General features: G+C 46.2%; 1 protein-coding gene and 1 pseudogene across 1 annotated transcript in view; both read right to left on the reverse strand.

The window, feature by feature from the left end:
- LOC147458057 (ABC transporter B family member 28-like) overlaps positions 1-20,174 on the reverse strand; it is a 98,963-nt gene that overhangs the window by 67,160 nt on the left and 11,629 nt on the right. The gene's annotated exons all lie outside the window — the stretch shown is intronic.
- LOC147458058 (uncharacterized) lies at positions 18,360-19,321 on the reverse strand (annotated as a pseudogene).

Consider the following 20,174-nt stretch of genomic DNA (forward strand, 5'->3'; position numbering starts at 1 on the left):
ATGTGAAAAACTAAATACAAAGTATTAAATAAACTTCTTAGGAGCATTCTGGGTGTCTGGCTAGAATGCTTCTAATCCTTTGTTGTAGTCTCCTCCAGTGAAGTGTGCTTCTGCATCTCGGTCGTGGTCGTCTCGATTTCCTAAGCTCAATCGCCCTGTCAATGAGGGTGCCTTTGGTATGAATGTGGGTACTCCTTTGTCCTGGCTGCTGGCCTCTTGCTTCTCCTTCCACTCCTGCTTCTCTCGATCCGAAGAAATCTGTGATCTGCCTCTGAGGCTGTAGTGCTCTTTGTCTTCTCATTAGATTATCCCTGTGCCGATGTAGTTCCAGTAGGTACAAGCCTAAGCATCTTTGATCTTGGTATTGCATGACTCTATCTAGAGGTCCAAAGCCTTCTTTAAATAGGCAATGGAAACGCCCACGTATCTCATAGTATACGGTGCAATGGCATATGTAGTGTAATTCTGTCTCCGGCTCCATTCCGCATAACTTGCAAATTCTGCTCTCAGGTGGGATTCCCCTAAATCTGCCAAATTCAATTTCCAGCTGGTGTGAGGATGTACGAATCTGACCAATAGCACATCTCAAACCATGAGATAGGTGGGTATCCATGTAGCTCGGGCGAATCACAAATCCATCTTCAGATAGCTGTAGGAAGTTTTCTTTGTAGTCGGCCATCTTCGTGCCCAATTCTTGTGTAGGGTCTACCCATGTCCTCTTAGTACACACTGTATAAGATCCTGACAAATGATTTTATTAATCTCCGTTCATGTAATTGCCAGTGATGGAGCCTCAAGAGAGTATTGGAAGGGGGGTAATCTTTCCATACTGAACCCGTGTCTCTGAAACCACGAGGACAGTTGCGCACACCAGCATGATGTATCCCCTTTCATTGCTAATTGTCGAGAGGATTCGAGGGCCAGTCTAGTATATCGGCAATTATTTGTATCCCACAAACCATGTATAAAGGACACTGATCTGGTAAGAGCTTCAATTTCTATCGGAGGGGCAGCTAGTTCCGTTCGGTAATCGCGTGTGGTACGGAGGCCTTGGCTCTAATCATTCGGGAAATCATAGATACCAAAGGTCTCTCCATTGACTTCCAATTATCCTGATCCACATATGGTCCCCAAATCTGGACCCCATAAAGCATAGCCGAAGCCACCACAGTATCAAAGAGCCAAAGTTTTGTTCGTGGTTCTTGAAACTGCACTTGTGAACACAACAAACACTACGTGTGGGAGAGGGGGCGATCCGCCCCCCATGACTACCGGAGCAAGAGAACCTCAATACAACAGTTGTCAGACTATGTGAAATGGGTACCCCCTTGACTCCATATATAGGAGTGCCCAAGGTGGGCGCCCAACTCAAGTGAGCGGCCAGCCCCAAACTCGGGCCGCCAGACAAGGTACAACCTAGACTATGGGTGGCTAGCCCGGAGACACTAGCCGTACAAGGAAGTGCCCTATGTTACCATATACATGTGGTAGTGATGTGTCTGAACACACTAGGACCGCCGAGGCATTTTTTCCCTCTTTAGGAGGTTTTTTCCCCGTGCATTGTATATACGCCTCTATCTTTCCATTGTACACTAAGTAATACACTCTCAATTGTGTGCCTTGAGCTTCCTTTGTCTTCTTCAAGCTGTGTGTGTTTCTCTGCAACCCTAATTCCAACAATTGGTATCAGAGCAGGTTGCATCCTCCCGGGCTTAGTCGCCAGCTGCTCCAGCACACGCCTACTCACTTTCTCCGATTTCAGTGAGGTTTGGCGAGCGTTTGCAGGTCGACAAATATTTTAGATTTCTAATTCGGGCACATTTCGACCTCCGCTTCCACTACAAGCAGGTCTGCACAGGCAATTTCGTCATTTTGTGCAAAATTTTTGTCAGTGCCGTTTTCTGCATAACAGGTGCTTTACAATCTTCTACGGTTTGTGCTATATAACACGTGTTGTTCCCGCTTCGTTTCTCCTCTTTTCGGGCAGTTTTCACATCAGGTGCAGCGTTTACCATGGCTGACAACAACACAGATGTGTTCAAGATGTTTGCTACCGAGGATAGGTTGGATGGGGACAATTACCCTATGTGGGCTTATATGATGCAACATGTTCTTGTGTCAAAGGGCGTCTGGAATATTGTGCAGGGCATTGATGTACGTCCTGGTTCTGAGGATATAGGCCATGTCGAGGATGTTGCAGGTCTTGCTGCAAGGATTGCTGCTATTAGAGTTGTTTTGCCTACCGTAGAACAAGCTCGTTGGGATGTAAAGGATGCGCAAGCTCATGCGTTGATTGCATTGTCTGGGAAGCGCACCATTACTCCTCACGTTCGTTCCATCGAAATCTGCAAAACATGCTTGGAATATTCTAGCAGGTCTTTATGCAAGCCGCAATGAGACTAAAATTGCTTTGCTGCGTAAAGAGCTGGAATCGAAGATTATGCATGAGGAAGATGATATGGACACTTTCCTTGCTGGTGTCAAGGATATCAATGAGCAGATTATTTCTGTAGGTGAAGTCATTTCAGACAGTTTCCTTGTGCAGACTGTTCTTGATGCCTTACCAGATTCTTACCAGACTTTTGCTAGTACTTAGAGACTTATGACCCAAGGAAATCCTGAAGTTGTTAAGTTTGATGCATTATGCACATTGCTGTTGCAAGAGTCACTTTCCAGAAAAAACACGACTAGGCAACGTGAAGTTGAACAGGCTTTTATTGCTTCTCAAAGAAAGGGTGATAACAGCAATGCAACCACTTCTTATGGTTCTGCTGCGAGTGGTAAAACTTCTGTTCCTTATGCTTCTCCTGACAACAATTCGTCTAGAAATTTTGGTGATAAGAGCAAAACGAAGATGCGTTGCCATTATTGTAAAGCTAATGATCACTTGATCAAGCAGTGTCCCAAGTTGAAGGCCAAAGAGGCTAAGAAGAAAGAGTATGGTTCCACTGCAAATGCTAATTCCACTACAAATGCAGCCATTGTTGAGTCTTCTGTAAAAGGAGACTGTAATGCTGATGTTGATGCAGAATGGGCTTTTAGTGCAGAGTGCACTTACAATCCTGCTGTCCATGATGCATGCATGTCAGTTGCTGCAGATTCACATGCGTGGTATTTCGATAGTGGTGCTACAAAGCACATTACCTCACATCGTAAATTGTTCACCTCTCTCGAGTCTGTCCCTCATGGAAATTCTGTCACTTGTGCCAACAATGTCTCTTATCCGGTTCAGGGAGTTGGAAAGATTCTGCTTAGTGCTGCAAATGGCAGTTCTTTCACACTTGTAGATGCACTTTATGTACCTGGGATCAAGAAGAATCTTTTGTCTGTATCTGCACTTGCTAAACTTGGACTTGTCGTCAAATTTGTGGATAATAGATGTACAGTTCATGATCTCAGTTTTGGTGATGAAATTGTTGCATCTGGCATATTATGTCGTGGGTTGTATAAGCTCACTTTGTATGACAAGTGTGGGCAAAATTTTGCAAATGCAATTGTGGATTCAAAGGCTATTTCAGATGCAAACTTTGGCATGCACGTTTTGGTCATCTGAATTTTGTCAGTTTGCTGCGTTTGTAGAAATCTGATATGGTTGCTTCTTTGTCGCCTCTTGAAGCACCTATCAAACATATTTGTGAAGACTGTATTTTGGGTCAGATGCAGCGTTCGAAGTTTCCAAAGGATGGTTCAGTTAGGGCCACATACAAGTTACAGCTTGTGCATAGTGATGTTTGTGGGCCCATGCAAACTCCGTCCTTGGGCAATTAGCTGGACTTCGTGACTTTTATTGATGATTACTCGAGGCATTAAAGCGAAGTCCAAAGTTTTTATGTGCTTCAAACAATTTCTGGCTATGGCTGAAAATGTCTCAAAATGTACTATAGGCACCCTCCGTTCCGATTGAGGGGGGGGAGTATATGTCTCATGAATTTAATGCATTTCTGGCTAGTCGGGGGATAAAACACCAATGTACAGTGCCTTATACCCCTCAGCAAAATGGTATAGCTGAGAGGAAAAACGGGTCACTTATGGAAATGGAATGATGTATGGTCAAAAGTCAAGCTTTGCCGCATTCTTTTTGGCTTGAGGCCATTATGTGTGCCACTTATGTACTTAACAGGTGTCCTACAAAACCTTTACAATCTATTACTCCATATGAAGCATGGCATGATAGAAAGCCTTCTATTGAGCACATACGTGTTTTTGGCTATTTGGCATATGCTTTGGTGCCACAGACACAGCGCAGAAAATTGGATGATAAGGTTGTCAAATGTATTTTTGTTGGTTATAGTGCTAAAAGCAAAGGTTACAAGTTGTATCATCTGCAAACAAAGCATATTTTGGTTTCACGGGATATACTGTTTGTGGAAGATTCTGTTCAGCCATTGCTGTCATGCACTAGAGACAGTAATGTAAGCTCACAAGACATTTATGACACTTTGTTGCCTCTTTTCAGTGGTGGAAGTTCGAATGTAAATTCCAATGAGGCAAATGTACAGCCTATGGGGTTTCCGAAAATGTTACAGATCAGCCTATTATTGATGCAGGTGTACATGATTTACTTGATGAGGAAAGGGCTGAAAATGAGCAGGCTAGAGGTATGCCAAAATGGTTGGTGCATACATTGCGTGACAGTAAATTGGATGCACCTTTGTTTAGTCGTACTCGTTCAAGCTCTAGCCATGCATATTATGCATCAGATTGTTATGCTTTGGCTGTGTCTAGCTTACATGATGTTGAGGAACCTTTGTCTTTTGATGAAGCACAGAATTCAGAAAATTGGATGGCTGCCATGCAATCAGAATATGATGCACTTAAAGAAAATGACACATGGACTTTAGGTGATTTGCCTCCTAGCAAAAAGGCCATTGGTACGAAGTGGGTTTACAAGTTAAAATGCAAGCCGGATGGTGAGATCGATCGCCATAAGGCTCAACTTGTTGCAAAAGGTTATGCACAACAAAAAGGCATATATTATGAAGACACTTTTGCTCCCACTTGTCGTATGACTATTGTGCGTTTTCTATGTGCATTGGCAGCTCATTTTGGTTGGGATGTGCATCAATCAGACATTGTTACTGCTTTCTTGAATAGTGACATATTTGAGGAAGTTTATGTAACACAGCCTCGCGGTTTTGTCAAGAAAGGACAAGAGGACAAAGTGTGCAAAGGTAAGAAGGCTTTGTATGGGTTGAAGCAATCTCCTCGTGCTTGGTATGAGAAAGATGACACTCCTTTGGCCAAACGAGGCTTTCGTAACAGTCCAACAGAAAGCACATTGTATGTAAAGCGTGAGGGTGATGTACTTCTCATTGTGGTTCTTTATGTAGATGATTTGTGGATCACTGGACGAAATGCGAGACATATTGCTGAATTTTAAGGCTGATTTGAATGCTACTTTCAAGATGAAAGATTTGGGGCTGTTGCATCATTACTTCAGTATACAGTTTAAGCAGTGTGATGGTGGCATTGCCTTGTGTCAGAAAAGTTACATAGAGACATTGCTATGTAAGTTTGGACTTGAGGATTGCAAACCTTTTGCCACTCCCATGGAAACAGGTTTGAAATTGAGTCTTCATGACGCTGGTGATCCTGCTGATGTCACTCTTTACTAAACTGTTGTTGGATGCCTCATTTATGTATGCAACACAAGGCCGGATATTCAATTTGCAGTCTCACAGGTCAACAGATTTATGCATAGCCCAAGGTCTAAGCATTGGCAGGCTGTCAAGAGGATTTTTCGCTACCTTAGTGGCACTTTACATCTTGGCTTGTTTTATCTCAAGGGGGGATCATTGCCGCCAGACTTACATGCTTTTTCGGACTCAGATTGGGCTGGTTGTTCTAACACGCGAGTGTTCACAAGTAGTTTTTGTTTCATGCTTGGCAGTTCATGTATATCATGGTTGAGCAAGAAGCAACCTACTGTGGCCACTTCGAGTTGTGAGGCTGAGTACAGGGCAGTCTTCACAGCTACGGTCGAGTGTGTATGGCTCAGACGCCTTATGGCTGATTTGGGTGTTGGACAGGACACTGCCAACACTATCTACACTGACAGTCAGAGCGCATTAGCAGTTGCGAGGAACCCAGTTTTTCATGCTCGCACAAAGCACATTGAGGTGCATTACCACTATGTCAGGGAGAGGCTCTCAGTAGGAGATCAGCTTGGCTTATGTGCCAACACAAGACAACCTTGCAGATCCTTTCACAAAGGCATTGTCTAGTGAGAAGTTCGAAGCTTTCCGCAAAGCTTTGGGCTTACTCCTCTTTGTGGACTGATCATGTCCTCAGGGCATGGCACTTCCTTTTACTCATGTGCCAGCTCTCGTTCACCGCATCACTCTGGGGGGAATTTGTTACCATATACATGTGGTAGTGATGTGTGTGAACACACTAGGACCGCCGGGGGATTTTTTCCCCCTTTAGGAGTTTTTTTCCCCCGTGCATTGTATATACGCCCATCACTCTAAGACTATCTATCTTTCCATTGCACAACTAAGTAATACACTCTCAATTGTGTGCCTTGAGCTTCCTTCGTCTTCTCCAAGCTATGTGCGTTTCTCTGCAACCCTAATTCCAACACCCTAAACCTGTGTGAAGCAGTAGAGTGGTGTAAACCTAACACCCCCTCTCAGTACCGGATGTTGAGCAAACCGTATGACACTGAAGATGTGAGGCAAATGATGAAGATGTCTGTTGCGATGTCTGCAGCAGTGCTGTCCCGACCGCCTAGAAATCTCCATGGTTTGATGCAGTCACGAGCAATATAGTAAACTGTTGTACTCCGTCGATACACGGTGAAGATATTGTGAGGAGGTCCCCAATTAAGTGTGAAAACAACTCCTTGTCCTAAAAGAGTGCCAATAGACCTGCAAATGTCTTGCTCAGTAGAATCTGTGGTGTCTGTAGTCAAAACGTCTGGAGAAAATGGGGAAGCCCAGGAACCATCATGAAAATGATTGAAAGCCTGTCAATGCATGAACCTGCAACCTAGTGTGGCCACGTGGTTAAGCTATGAAAAACTCCAAGAAGGCCAGATGTAGCAATCAGCGCCATAAACGTCCTCCGAAACAAGTAAAGACAGACTAAACAGTCTACACTGTAGAAGCTACCATAAGCTGCAACAGTCACTAAGAGACCGCACGAACCACCACTGGATGGTGTCCTGTCAATAGGTAGGGTAATCCAAGATGAGGGGAAAGCCATACTCAATACTCTGCGTTGTGAAGGGCCTCTGAGAAGAGGTGTGGTCAGACCAAGCTGTCTGCATCGTAATCATCCTGTAGAAGTAGGGAATCCAGACTAAGAAGTCTGCACTCTGAAGATCCTCTAAGGAGAGGAAAGGCCAGACTAATCTGTCTGCGCCGTCTTGCCTGTATCTCCTATCTCCAATCTTTCGGTGTCAACCAAAACAAAATCCGCGCCAACAACGCCACCAAGCCGCAACTCGGTGTGGCTCTCAATGTGAATAAGCTCGGAGTGGCCTACTACCCAAGTCGGGGGATAAGTCTGGTGTAAGGTTACATATGGTGAGTGTAAGCAATCCTCAAGGTAGCAATCCAAATGATCAGGAGTGAAGAAAAGCAACTGCACTATTGTCGAAGCCAAGCTCCGGGTGACTCTGGATGTAGTCGTAGGATGCCTGATCTCCCGTATCTCGCGGGTAAACTCTCCAAGAGAGTCCAAAGCACTGAAGTCCCACTTCAGTCTGTAGATCCAAGCAATGAACCTATCCAAGAAGAGATCCAAGATCCTCTCCCTAAGTCCATGTAGATGCTCGTGTGTAAGCAAGTGATCTGACGTGTCGAGGTCAAGTGGTAAGTGTCTTTCCACCAAAGATGGTGGTGTCTTCTCTGGGAATGTCAGAATCCCATCTGCCATGAGCATGGCCATATCTCGTGTGATATCTCGTGTGAACTCCTCTAATGAGTGCATAGGTGTGTACATAGCAAACCACAAGTCACCACCCCCTCTGGAGTGCGCAACCGCCGAATGATGGCTGGAATGAATGGATCTCCCAAGGATTGTATGCCCATAGATGATCAAGCTGATGTCGAAGATACCGTGTATTGCAGCAATCACTGAGAGACCGCATGGACCACCACCGGATGGTGTCTTGACAGGAGGTAACTTCATCCTCTGTGAAAAACAAAAGCCATGTCGCTGCTGTTCACCCAAAAACGCAACTGCGAGGTGATGAAAACGCTGCTGTCCAGCGAATTTTCAGCGTGCTCGTACGCTCCCGATAGGGTCCGGAGCGGTGCAAAGAGTGTAGGGAGGGTTTACCTCTGTGTGCGCAGCTGTCGGACGGCTGAAAACAGAGAAAACAACAGGTGTTTATGGGTGAAATCTGACGGAAATGGAGAGTATACAGGCCGGGCAAGGCACCAGCGGGGTGTCGAAAGGCAAGATTGGGGGTAGGAAGCCCAGCGCTCCCCCTCTGTGCAGCAAACGCTGCCTTGCTGTCCAGAAACACAGCAGATCCCAAAAAAACAGATCTGGCTGATAATGCAGATGGAGCAGAGAGGGGTTTTCGGACGACGAAAAGTCCCAAAAAGGGCAACGTCGGCAGCTTGATGCAAAAAAGCAAGCAGCCCAGCAGAAAATGCAGCTCTTGCAAAAAACGCTAGCTCATGTGATCCTTTGGGAGGAGAACCTTTGCAAAAGCGCCTCGTCCATGGAGAAAATGGGGAAGCCAAGGAACCATCATGAGAATGATTGGAAGCCTGTCAATGCATGAACCTGCAACCCAAGGTGGCCAGGTGGCTAAGCTGTGAAAAACTCCGAGAAGGCCAGATGTAGCAATTTGCACCGTGAACGTCCTTTGAAACAAGGAAAGCCAGACTAAACAGTCTGCACATTAGAAGGTACCGTAAGCTGCAGCAATCACCGAGGGACTGCATGAACACCATCAGATGGTGGTCCGTGCGGTCTCTCAGTGATTGCTGCAATACACAATATCTTCGACATCGGCTTGATCATCTACGGGCGTACGATCCTTGGGAGATCCATTCATTCCAACCATCATTGGCGGTTGCGCACTCCAAAGGGGGTGGTGACTTGTGGTTTGCTATGGACACACCTATGCACTCATCAGAGGAGTTCATACGAGATATGGCCATGCTCATGGGGTGTATGGGATTCTGACATTCCCGGAGAAGACACCACCATCTTGGGTGGACAAACACTTACCACTTGACCTTGACACGTCACATCACTTGCTTATACAAGAGCATCTACATGGACTTAGGGAGAGGATCCTGAATCTCTTCTTGGGCAGGTTCATTGCTTGGATCTACAGACTGGAGTGGGACTTCAATGCTTTGGACTCTCTTGGAGAGTTTACCCGCGAGATACGGGAGATCAGACATCCCGCGACACCTACATCCGAAGTCACCCGGAGCTTGGCTTGGATGGTAGTGCAGTTGTTCTTCTACACTCTTGATCATTTGGAATGCTACCTTCAGAGTTGCTTACACTCACCCTCGGTAACCTTACACCAGACTTATCCCCTAAACTAGGCAGTAGGCCACCCCCAACTCATTCACATTGAGAGCCACACCGAGCTGCGGTTAGGTGGCATTGTTGGCGCGGATTTTGTTTTGGTTGACACCAGAGGATTGGAGGCAGGAGATACAGGCAAGACGGCGCAAACAGATTGGTTTGGCCTTTCCTCTTCTCAAAGGATCTTCACAACGCAGACTTCTCAGTCTGGCTTCCCTTCTTCATACAGGATGATTACGATGCAGACAGCTTGGTCTGACCGCGCCTCTTCTCAGAGGCCCTTCACAGCACAAACTATTGAGTCTGGCTTTCCCCTCATCTTAGCTTACCATACCTACTAACAGGACAGTGGTGGTCCGTGCCATCTATCGGTGACTGTTGCAGCTTACGGTAGCTTCTACAGTGCAGACTATTTCGTCTGGCTTTCCTTGTTTCGGAGGACGTTCCTGGAGATTGCTACATCTGGCCTTCCTGGAGCTTTACACAGCTTAGCCACCTTGCCACACTTAATTGCAGGTTCATGCATTGACAGGCTTCCGCTCATTCTCATGACGGTTCTTGGGCTTCCTCATTTTCTCCAAACGTTTTGACTACAGACACCACAGATCCTATTGGGCAGGACACTTGCAGGTCTATTGGCACTCTTTTAGGACAAGGAGTTGTTTTCACACTGAGTTCGAGACCTCGCAGTATCTTCACCCTGTATCGACGAAGTACAGCAATTTACTACACTGCTCATGACAGCTTCATACCATGGAGATTTCTTGGCGATCGGGACACCCCAGAATGCTGCTACACTCGCAGAGTTCGCCCGAGTATTGTACTTCAATGGAGATTGCAGCAGACATTTTCATCATTTGCCTCACATCTTCGGCTTCATGCGGTTTGTTCAACATCACGTGCTGAGAGGGGGTGTTAGATTTACACCACTCTGCTGCTTCACACAAGTCTAGGGCACTTCCTTGCACGGCTAGTCTCTAGGCTGGCCACCCATAGCATAGGTTGTACCTTGTCCGACCGCCCGAGTGCCCGACCCACTTGAATTGGGCGCCAACCCTGGGCACTCATATATATGGGGACAGGGGGATACACATTTCATTATCATCTGATCATTGTATGGGTCTTCTTGCTCTAGTAGTCATGGGGTGCTAATCGCGTGTCTCTCTCTCTCTCTCTCTCTCTCTCTCTCTCTCTCTCTCTCTCTCTCTCTCTCTCTCTCTCTCTCTCTCTCTCTCTCTCTCTCTCTCTCTCTCTCTCTCTCTCTCTCTCTCTCTCAGCAAGAAAGAAGAGCTCTCTTACGCGAGCTCTCTCTCTCTACGCGAACATCTCCTACACGAGCTGGTCCTCCTACGCGTCGCGCAAGCAGGTCCTCCTATGCGAGCTGGTCTCCTACGCGTCGCGCGAGGTCTGTTGTGCAGACCGCAGGGTACCAAACTCTGCAGGGGCAGCAAGTGAAGCATGTAAGGCAAGCAGCGTGAGCAGTGAGGCTCGTAGGGCTGGTGAGGCCCGGGTAGCATAGGCAACACAAGGCAGAAGCCAAGGCACACGAGGCTAGGGCAGAGCGCACGAGGCTGGGCAGGGAGCGCGAACCGCTCTGCAAGCTCTTCTATGCGTAGAAAGACTTTCTACGCGTAGAAAGTCTTGTCCTACGCGCGCTAGATAAAGACTTTTTAAGTTTAAGTTAAATTTTAAGTCTTGCCCTATTCTCAGTCCCCCACCCTAGTACCCTACCCCACATTTGTGGCCCAGGTTCGATGGATCCGCCTACCGAAGGGGAAGGACCGGGTGTAGATAGATAGCTACACCACCCCAAAAAAAAAACAACGGCTATTTTCAAACGGAGAAACAGAGATACTGTACTATCACCAGGATCCTTACGAGTTGGGAAAACCTCCAGGATACATGATGAGCTAATGATGGAGAAGGTCCAGGTGATGCTCAAATCAGAGCTAAACTATATGAGGGATGACATCAGGAAGGAAATGCACGCAAATGCTGAGAGCTACAGGAACTCCACGTATGGAGACATGATGAGAGAACTAAGGAGAGAGATCCGGGGGATACAGAATGAGGAAATTCAGATCGTGAAAACGGAATTACAAAACCTAATCAAGGCCGAAGTAAATGTACCAGAATGCGTTATGCAAAAGAAACTCGATGAGGCGGTAGCAAGTTTTGAAGCATGGAGAACAAATATGAAAAGCACATGGGGGAAAAAGATGCAATAATCGAGGAGCTAAAAGGAGGAGAACTTGCGTCTTGCAAATCTGCAACTAAGGAGAAGGGAGACGACCAACCTTCGGTGCTGAAGGAGCTCGAGGACATGAAGGATCAGATGAAAGCTCTACGGAAAGGAGATGAACAGAGATCGAAAACGGCATCTTCATGGGCAGAACGTCTTTGTAAGACACAAGAAAAGGTTGATGAAGTAGAGAAATGGATTGAGGATGCGAAGAAAGGGAAGGCCCAGATGCCTGGGACCACACCTACCTCCACCATTATTAATATGACCATTGAGGAAGAGCAAAAAAGGAAGAACCGGCTCTGCATGTGCGGGTCATAGGAGTCAAAGACAAAGAGAATGTAGATGAAGAAGTGAGGGAACTGCTACAACGCATGGGCATCACAGAGCCTACTCACACAAGTGCATGGAGAGTGGGCAAGAAAGGAATCGATGAGAAGGGAAACGTAAAGGATAGGGCACTTATTCTCCGCTTCCCGAATATAGAAATAAGGAAATAATTTCTAAAGAAGAGGCCAACTCTTAAGAAAACCGGTATTTTCTTGGGAGATGACCTTACATTGGCACAAGTGGCACACATGCAAGAGTTGATGCCAAAGATCAGGGCAACAAGAGAAAAGGGGAAAACCGCCTTTTATAGAGGAGGGAAAGTAGTGGTTCTAGAAAAGCGCTCATCATGACGGTGCGAGACCTATGGAGCGACGCTCCGGATAGCGACGTGGAATTGTAATGGATCATATAGGCTAGATGTAGGTGCCTTTGAAGACAGCTTTAGGGACAGAGACATAGTTTTCTACGACACACCAAATACCGGGACAGCTTATGCCACATGTGAAGGGGTATTTATGGGAAACAGCTGGTCGACCAGACAAGAGATCTCTACGAGGTAGCCGGGGTTCAAGAGGAGTAGCAGTCTTATTTAAAGAGGAGCTGAAACCACTACTACAAATTATCAGGAAAGATGAACAAGCAAGGTATATGTGGGTGAGAATGAGAGCCGAGAAAGGTAGATTTCTATATATCGCTATATGCTACTTCCCTCCAAGTACATCAGTCTACTCCTCACCTAAAGGACAATCCCCTTTCTCCATATTGAATAATGACATATGGGAGTTCTTTAGAGATGGAGACATCGTTCTCTTAGGAGACTTTAATGCTAGAACGGCCAACTCTCAAGCAGTATTCTATGATACTTATGAGGAAATGCTCAAAGAAGTGGATTTATCATAGGAGGGGCTTACAAGAAACTCACAGGATAAAGAACACACTGAATATGGGAGACATCTCATGGAGATGGCAACTACACATGGTTTGGCCATACTTAATGGTCTAGAGAATTTCCCTCTATCTAGGGGATTCACATGCTTCCCGCACAGGCATGGGGCCAATACGGTGGATTATGTCATGACTTCACCAAGCTTTATTTCTAGTATCGAGGACTTTAAGGTGGGACCCAGACCGGTTGGGATTGCAGTGGATCATGCTCTCTTGACCTTATCAATCTCCTTCCAATACAATGCCTCTCAAGTACAAAGGAAGAAGACACACACAAGATATACTTTCACGCCAGAGACTGATTCAGTCTATGTGGAAAAGATCTATAATAGGATGTGGGCAGCCGAGCCAGTATATACTGTAGAGGAGATTACTTCTCAGCTAACAAAGATACTACATGGAGCAGCACAAGAGGCATACCCACATACTCAGCCTGATCAGAAGAGAGGATCTGGGAACATGCCTCAAAACAGTTGATACGACGAGGAATGCAGAGAGACGAGAACCCAGGTCCAGAAAGAGCTTACACTTGGGATCATCACATATAAGCAGTCTCGGATTGCTCTTCGACGTATAGTACATCGCAAGAAAAGGGCATTTTTAGCCAAACTGGAGAAGGATTTATATCAGCTCTTCTTGAGTCAGGACTCAAATGAGGCCTTGCGTTTATTTCACGAGCAATCATCGCCTCCGACAATTACTTCTCCTGAGATTTGGGGTCAATATGTAACATCATTATATATGGTATCTGGACAGCCTCCATTACCAGATCCGCTAGAGCCATGCCCTGCTACTAGTACTTTCTTTACTACGGAAATGGTGAAAAAAGCCATTGACAAGATGAAGACAAGAAGAGCATATGATCATGAGGGTTTAGTAGCAGAACATCTGATCCATGCAAGGGATCTACTTTCAGAAGTCCTTGCTCGTCTGTTTAATCGGGTCATGTGTGAAGGATTACCTGAATCTTGGAAATTATCTACTATTGTACCTATTTTCAAGTCAGGGGATCCTATGATACCCGGGAGCTACCGTACCATTATGGTGGGTCACACACTGACCCGACTGTACGCATCCATTCTGGAACAAAAATTGAGTAGATGGGCAGAGAATGAGGGCATAAGGGCAACAAGACAAGCTGGATTCAGGAGGGGTTATTCCACTTTAGATCATATTCTTACGCTCAGAGCCATTATTGAGGAAGGAAGAGCAAGCGGGAAAAGGATGTATTATTGCTTTGTGGATTTTCGGAAAGCTTTTGATACAGTACCAAGGGCCAGATTGATGCGCAGAATGCAATAGTTAGGGGTCCCCAAAGAGATTATCTGGGGGATCATGGCCTTATACGGGTCAGTAACTGGTTATGTACGTACTCTAGAAGGGGATTCCGACATTGTTCATTCCACCGTCGGAGTAAAGCAGGGATGCCCATTGTCCCCTAGTTTATTTCGTATATATATATATAGATGAGGTATCAGATTACATTGATAGAGAGGGTGACAGAGGTGCTCAACTTGCAGGGTCATGGATCCCTTTGTTGTTGTATGCAGATGATATTGTATTGATAGCAGAATCACCAGATGGAATGCAGAGGCAGTTAGATGCATTACATAAATTCGCGGAGGACAGCGGACTGTCGGTAAATTTGGGTAAAACCAAAGTTATGGTGTTTAACACCACACCGCAATGGGTTAGGAGATTGGCACCTACATTTGCATATGGCCAGGATACAGTAGAGAACACAGATGCATACACATACCTTGGTGTGGTATTTACAGGACCGAAGTTTACTCTTAAGAAAGCAGCGGATGCTAGATTGTCCAAAGCCTCTGCGGCCTTGGGAGGGTTGGAGAGGATGTGTTCACAAGTGCAGTTAACCACGAACAAAACTTTGGCTCTTTGATACTGTGGTGGCTTCGGCTATGCTTTATGGGGTCCAAATTTGGGGACCATCTGTGAATCAGGATAATTGGAAGTCAATGGAGAGACCTTTGGTATCTATGATTTCCCGAATGATTAGAGCCAAGGCCTCCGTACCACACGCGATTACCCGAGCGGAACTAGCTACCCCTCCGATAGAAATTGAAGCTCTTACCAGATCAGTGTCCTTTATACATGGTTTGTGGCATACAAATAATTGCCGATATACTAGATTGGCCCTCGAATCCTCTCGACAATTAGCAATGAAAGGGTATCGATACATCATGCTGGTATGCGCAACTGTCCTCGTGGTTTCAGAGACACGGGTTCAGTATGGAAAGATTACCCCCCTTCCAATACTCTCTTGAGGCTCCATCACTGGCAATCACACGAACGGAGATTAATAAAATCATCCGCCAGGATCTTATACAGTTGGACACTAAGAGAACATGGGTAGACCCTACACAAGAATTGGGCACGAAGATGGCCGACTACAAAGAAAACTTCCTACAGCTATCTGAAGATGGTTTTGTGATTCGCCCGAGCTACATGGATACCCACCTGTCTCATGGTTTGAGATGTGATATTGGTCAGATTCGTACATCCTCACACCAGCTGGAAATTGAATTTGGCAGATTTAGGGGAATCCCACCTGAGAGCAGAATTTGCAAGTTATGCGGAATGGAGCCGGAGACAGAATTACACTACATATGCCATTGCACCGTATACTATGAGATACGTGGGTGTTTCCATTGCCTATTTAGAGAAGGCTTTGGACCTCTAGATAGAGTCATGCAATACCAGGATCAAAGATGCTTAGGCCTGTACCTACTGGAACTACATCGGCACAGGGATAATCTAATGAGAAGACAAAGAGCACTACAGCCTCAGAGGCAGATCACAGATTTCTTCGGATCGAGAGAAGCAGGAATGAAAGGAGAAGCAAGAGGCCAGCAGCGAGCACAAAGGAGTACCCACATTCATACCAAAGGCACCCTCATTGACAGGGCGATTGAGCTTAGGAAATCGAGACGACCACGACCGAGATGCAGAAGCACACTTCACCGGAGGAGACTACAACAAAGGATTAGAAGCATTCTAGCCAGACACCCAAAATGCTCCTAAGAAGTTTATCTAATACTTTGTATTTAGTTTTTCGCATTTATTTTCACACTTTCACACTTAGTACTTTAGTACTAAGGTACCCAGACATTGTAACAGATTCACCACTTTTGTATCAGTTTGGTCACTCTGGCCTTTTGAAGACGTTAATATAACATTTCATTTCATTTCATTCTCTCTCTCTCTCTCTCTCTCTCTCTCTCTCTCTCTCTCTCTCTCTCTCTCTCTCTCTCTCTCTCTCTCTCTCTCTCTCTCTTTACCGCATACGCACACTCTCACAAGGTGTACACACATATCCATGTGTTTAAGAAGACGTTAATATAACATTTCATTTCATTTCATTCTCTCTCTCTCTCTCTCTCTCTCTCTCTCTCTCTCTCTCTCTCTCTCTCTCTCTCTCTCTCTCTCTCTCTCTCTCTCTCTTACCGCATACGCACACTCTCACAAGGTGTACACACATATCCATGTGTTTAAGAATAGCATCTCACAACATTCATACAAAAGAACTCCATAGCTCTTCCACAACATATTTGCAAGCCAAAATAGTTCATATAACCATTGTGAAAATGCACAAATGCATAAGCAAGCCCATTCAGGGGGATCTTGATGGATGCTTCTGATGCTCCGAGATCTGTACAGTGCACGCGGTGTGGTTTTGTTAGACTTTCCCGGCCTTGCCACACTGTTTTTTACCTCATTTGTTGTCAATCCTCCAACTTTCCTTGGATTGTCCTGCCCTCCTCCAACTGATGGCGTCTTGCCAGCTTCAGAAATGAGTTGTTGATCGTCAGAATGCTTTGGAATCTACCATGAGAGCCATCTTGGATGGTCATTTGTCACACCCTATTTTTGGCCCCACAAACTCACGGACGGGAGCACACACAAATAATCAATAAGCTGAAAATAAATAGACTTTCAACCAAAAGAGACGAGGGAGAAGATCGACACAATATTAGGGACCAGAAGATGGGCTGGTCACAACCCCCCCCCCCGCCCCTTTCCCCCAAGAGAGAATCTTTACTGAGGGAGAATCTTTTACAAGCACAAGAACCAGAGAAACCCCTCCATTCTAAATCTCAGACTCGATGGTCGTTTCCTTCCCATTAGAGAAATCCAAGAGGCAAGCTCTCAAATCTTTTCTTGTCTGTACTTAGAGCAAAAACTCCACAAACCGTTCCGGATTCCGTTTCTGGAGTCCCCGAGCGTAGGACAAAGCCTCCTCACTCCTTCTCCACCACCATGGAGTACCTGCAAAAAGCACAAACACAAAAACGACAACTCGGATGGCGTACACACAAGCTTTATTTGTCGCTCTAAGTACGGAAAAGAGGCCTCCGCACATTGACTTCACGCGATCACTTGCAGTTTCTCGGCGAAAAGTCTCCTTATGCTAGTGTTGGCAAGTCTAGATTGAGAGTGAAGCGCTAGGTTGCTTCTATAGGCTTCGGAGGGCGGCAAGAATAGCCGGTAGCTCTCCCGCAACAATATTGATGGATGGGGGCACTGGAATAGCAGAGAGAGAAAGTGTGGGCTGGCAGCTGTTTTTAGAGAGAGCTGAGAGAAAAGCTAGCGCTAGTTTCAATCGTAAGAGGGCAACGCTGGTCTTTTTATAAGTCTTGCTCTTATTTTATTAAATGGCTATACGGTCACTTAATAAAAAAAATGTGAACCTCTTAAAACACTCAATAAAAACTTTGTGAGCTTAAAATTGATACTATACAACACTTTCCAGGCGTTCGTGGATGCAACCTCATGCACAGATGCAATGCAGACATAAATTTCCTCGCAGGGAAGCATCTGTGTAAGGTGCAGCGGAAGTGAATGTTGAACTTTGCTCAAGATGAGTACTCTGAACTGTGCTCAAGGGTTCCGTTTACTTACGGAAGGGAGAGCCTTCCGTTCCTTTAGTGAGAGAGTGCAATGATCACAAACAAAGTGAATGACACTGTGAATGAAGGCGTTGAGAGAAAGAAAGAAAGAAAGAAAGCTTTATTTACGTCTTCTAAAGGCCGAAGTCGGCCTATGAGACAAATCAATGTACATCTAGTGGTAGTCCGGGTGTCCGGAAAAGAAAATACTGAAAATAAAATGCTGAAATGAAAGCTAATCTAGAACTGGGATGTGCAGTGTGATGGTATGATGATAATGTGTGGTGGTATGGGTATATATGGCTCTCGCACCACAGATACTGACCATATGAATATGTGGTTGTGGATGTAGCTCTGTCACAGCAGAAAATGACTACCTCGTGCTGAGTGAAAGTAAAAGTGTGAGGGCATACCCGTATCAGAGCTGGCTAGTAGTGTGTAATGGGTGATGGGTATAAAAAGTGGTACATGGGGGGGAGGGGCTGAAAAACCCGATGTAAGTGGGTGCTCCAATGTGTGGTGGAGCGGGCCCTCTCCAGCTGCTGCTCATGAAGTGTACGGATCCTCAGTATATCCTGCTGGTATAGACAGGGCCGTCGGTATCCTGACTCCCGGGGTCGGCGTCGTGCTCGCTGTGCCTCTGCCTGCTCGAGTGTCAACCCAGTCGTCGTCGGCGGTGTGGGATCCCCTGAAGTCTCTGGAAAAACTGAGTGATCGTCTGCTAAACACCTCCGGTGCCATGTGGTCGTGGTCGTGTAGACTCCTCACGTATGTGGAGTGCTCCTGTGATGAAATGGCCCACATGAGTCTGGTCTCTCCTCCTCATGCATGTCTGGAGAGTGCCCTCAATCCCAAATCTCTGTCTAAGCTCTCAGTAAGCTGGGCATCGTAGCATGAAGTGCTCCTCCGTCTCCACCTCTGTCTGACACACTGGGCAAGTCCGGTTCTCTCGTGGTATGCCTCTGGCTCTGCCCCGCTCAATCTCAAGCTGGTGTTATGAGACTCGGAGCTGGCCGATGGCTACCCGTAGGTGATGTGGCATGTACTGCTGCATATACTGAGGGGTGTCTATGAAGCCCTGATCTGATATCTCGAGAAAATGCTCATGGTAGTGGAGCATTTTCGTTGGTAGTGGCTGCCTGGGGCTGATCCATGTCCTCTCAATGTAAATATGCGAAATCTCCTGCCTGATGATCCTATTCCTCTCCTGATGAGTGAGAGTATAAGTAGGTGCATGGATGTCACACTGGAGGGGTGGTAGTCGATCTATATCAAGCCCATGTCTAGTGAACCACTCACTGGTCTGTGCATACCAAGAAGAGGCATCTCCCGCCAGTGCCATAGACTGTGATGCCTGTAGTGCTCGATAGGCAATGCGGTCCCTATCCATACTCTATAATCTATGTAACAAGCAAACCGTCTGAAACAGTGCCTCTACTAGCATAGGTGGGACTGCTAGCTCTGCTCTGACTATATCATGTGGAACGAACGGCTTGCTGCGGATCATCCTGGAGATCATCAATACCTGTGGGCGCTCTATCAAAGGCCATATCGAGTCTGCCAAGCCAGGTCCCCATATGGCTGCCCCATACATAAGAGCCGGTGTAACCAAAGTGTCAAAAAACCACCCCTTCGTACGAGGCTCCTGAAAGTGTGCCTGGTGGCACTGTCTCTCCATCTATGCGAGTGCGGAGTACCCCCTGGTCAGTCTGTCTCTGGCTGCCTGTGTCATGGAAAAGGCCCCTGATGCCGCGGTAAAAGTCACCCCCAAGTAGACATATGAGCCTACAACCTCGATACTGCCCCCTGCTGCTGTGAAAGAGCTCTCTCGTCTGATCCGTGCTGATGTATGAAAGATGAGAGCCTTGGTTTTCCCAAGGTTCACTAAGAGCCCTCGCTGCGCACAAAAGTCATCAAGCCCAAGTAGATGCTGACGCAGCCCCTCTGCTGACTCTGATATGAGTACAATATCATCGGCATATAATAGTATATGGACTGTGGTTTTCCCAAGGTTCACTGAGAGCCCTCGCTGCGCACAAAAGTCATCAAGCCCAAGTAGATGCTGACGTAGCCCCTCTGCTGACTCTAATATGAGTACAATATCATCGGCATATAATAGTATATGGACTGTGGTGCCACCCATCTCCACCCCATCACCTCCTCTATGCTGAATAAAATCCACTATCTCATCAATGTAGAGCCCAAAGAGTGTAGGGGAGAGTGGACATCCTTGTTTCACACCA

Source organism: Adiantum capillus-veneris, chromosome 5, assembly GCF_014529385.1.
Source record: "Adiantum capillus-veneris isolate H3 chromosome 5, ASM1452938v2, whole genome shotgun sequence".
Lineage (NCBI taxonomy): Eukaryota > Viridiplantae > Streptophyta > Polypodiopsida > Polypodiales > Pteridaceae > Adiantum > Adiantum capillus-veneris.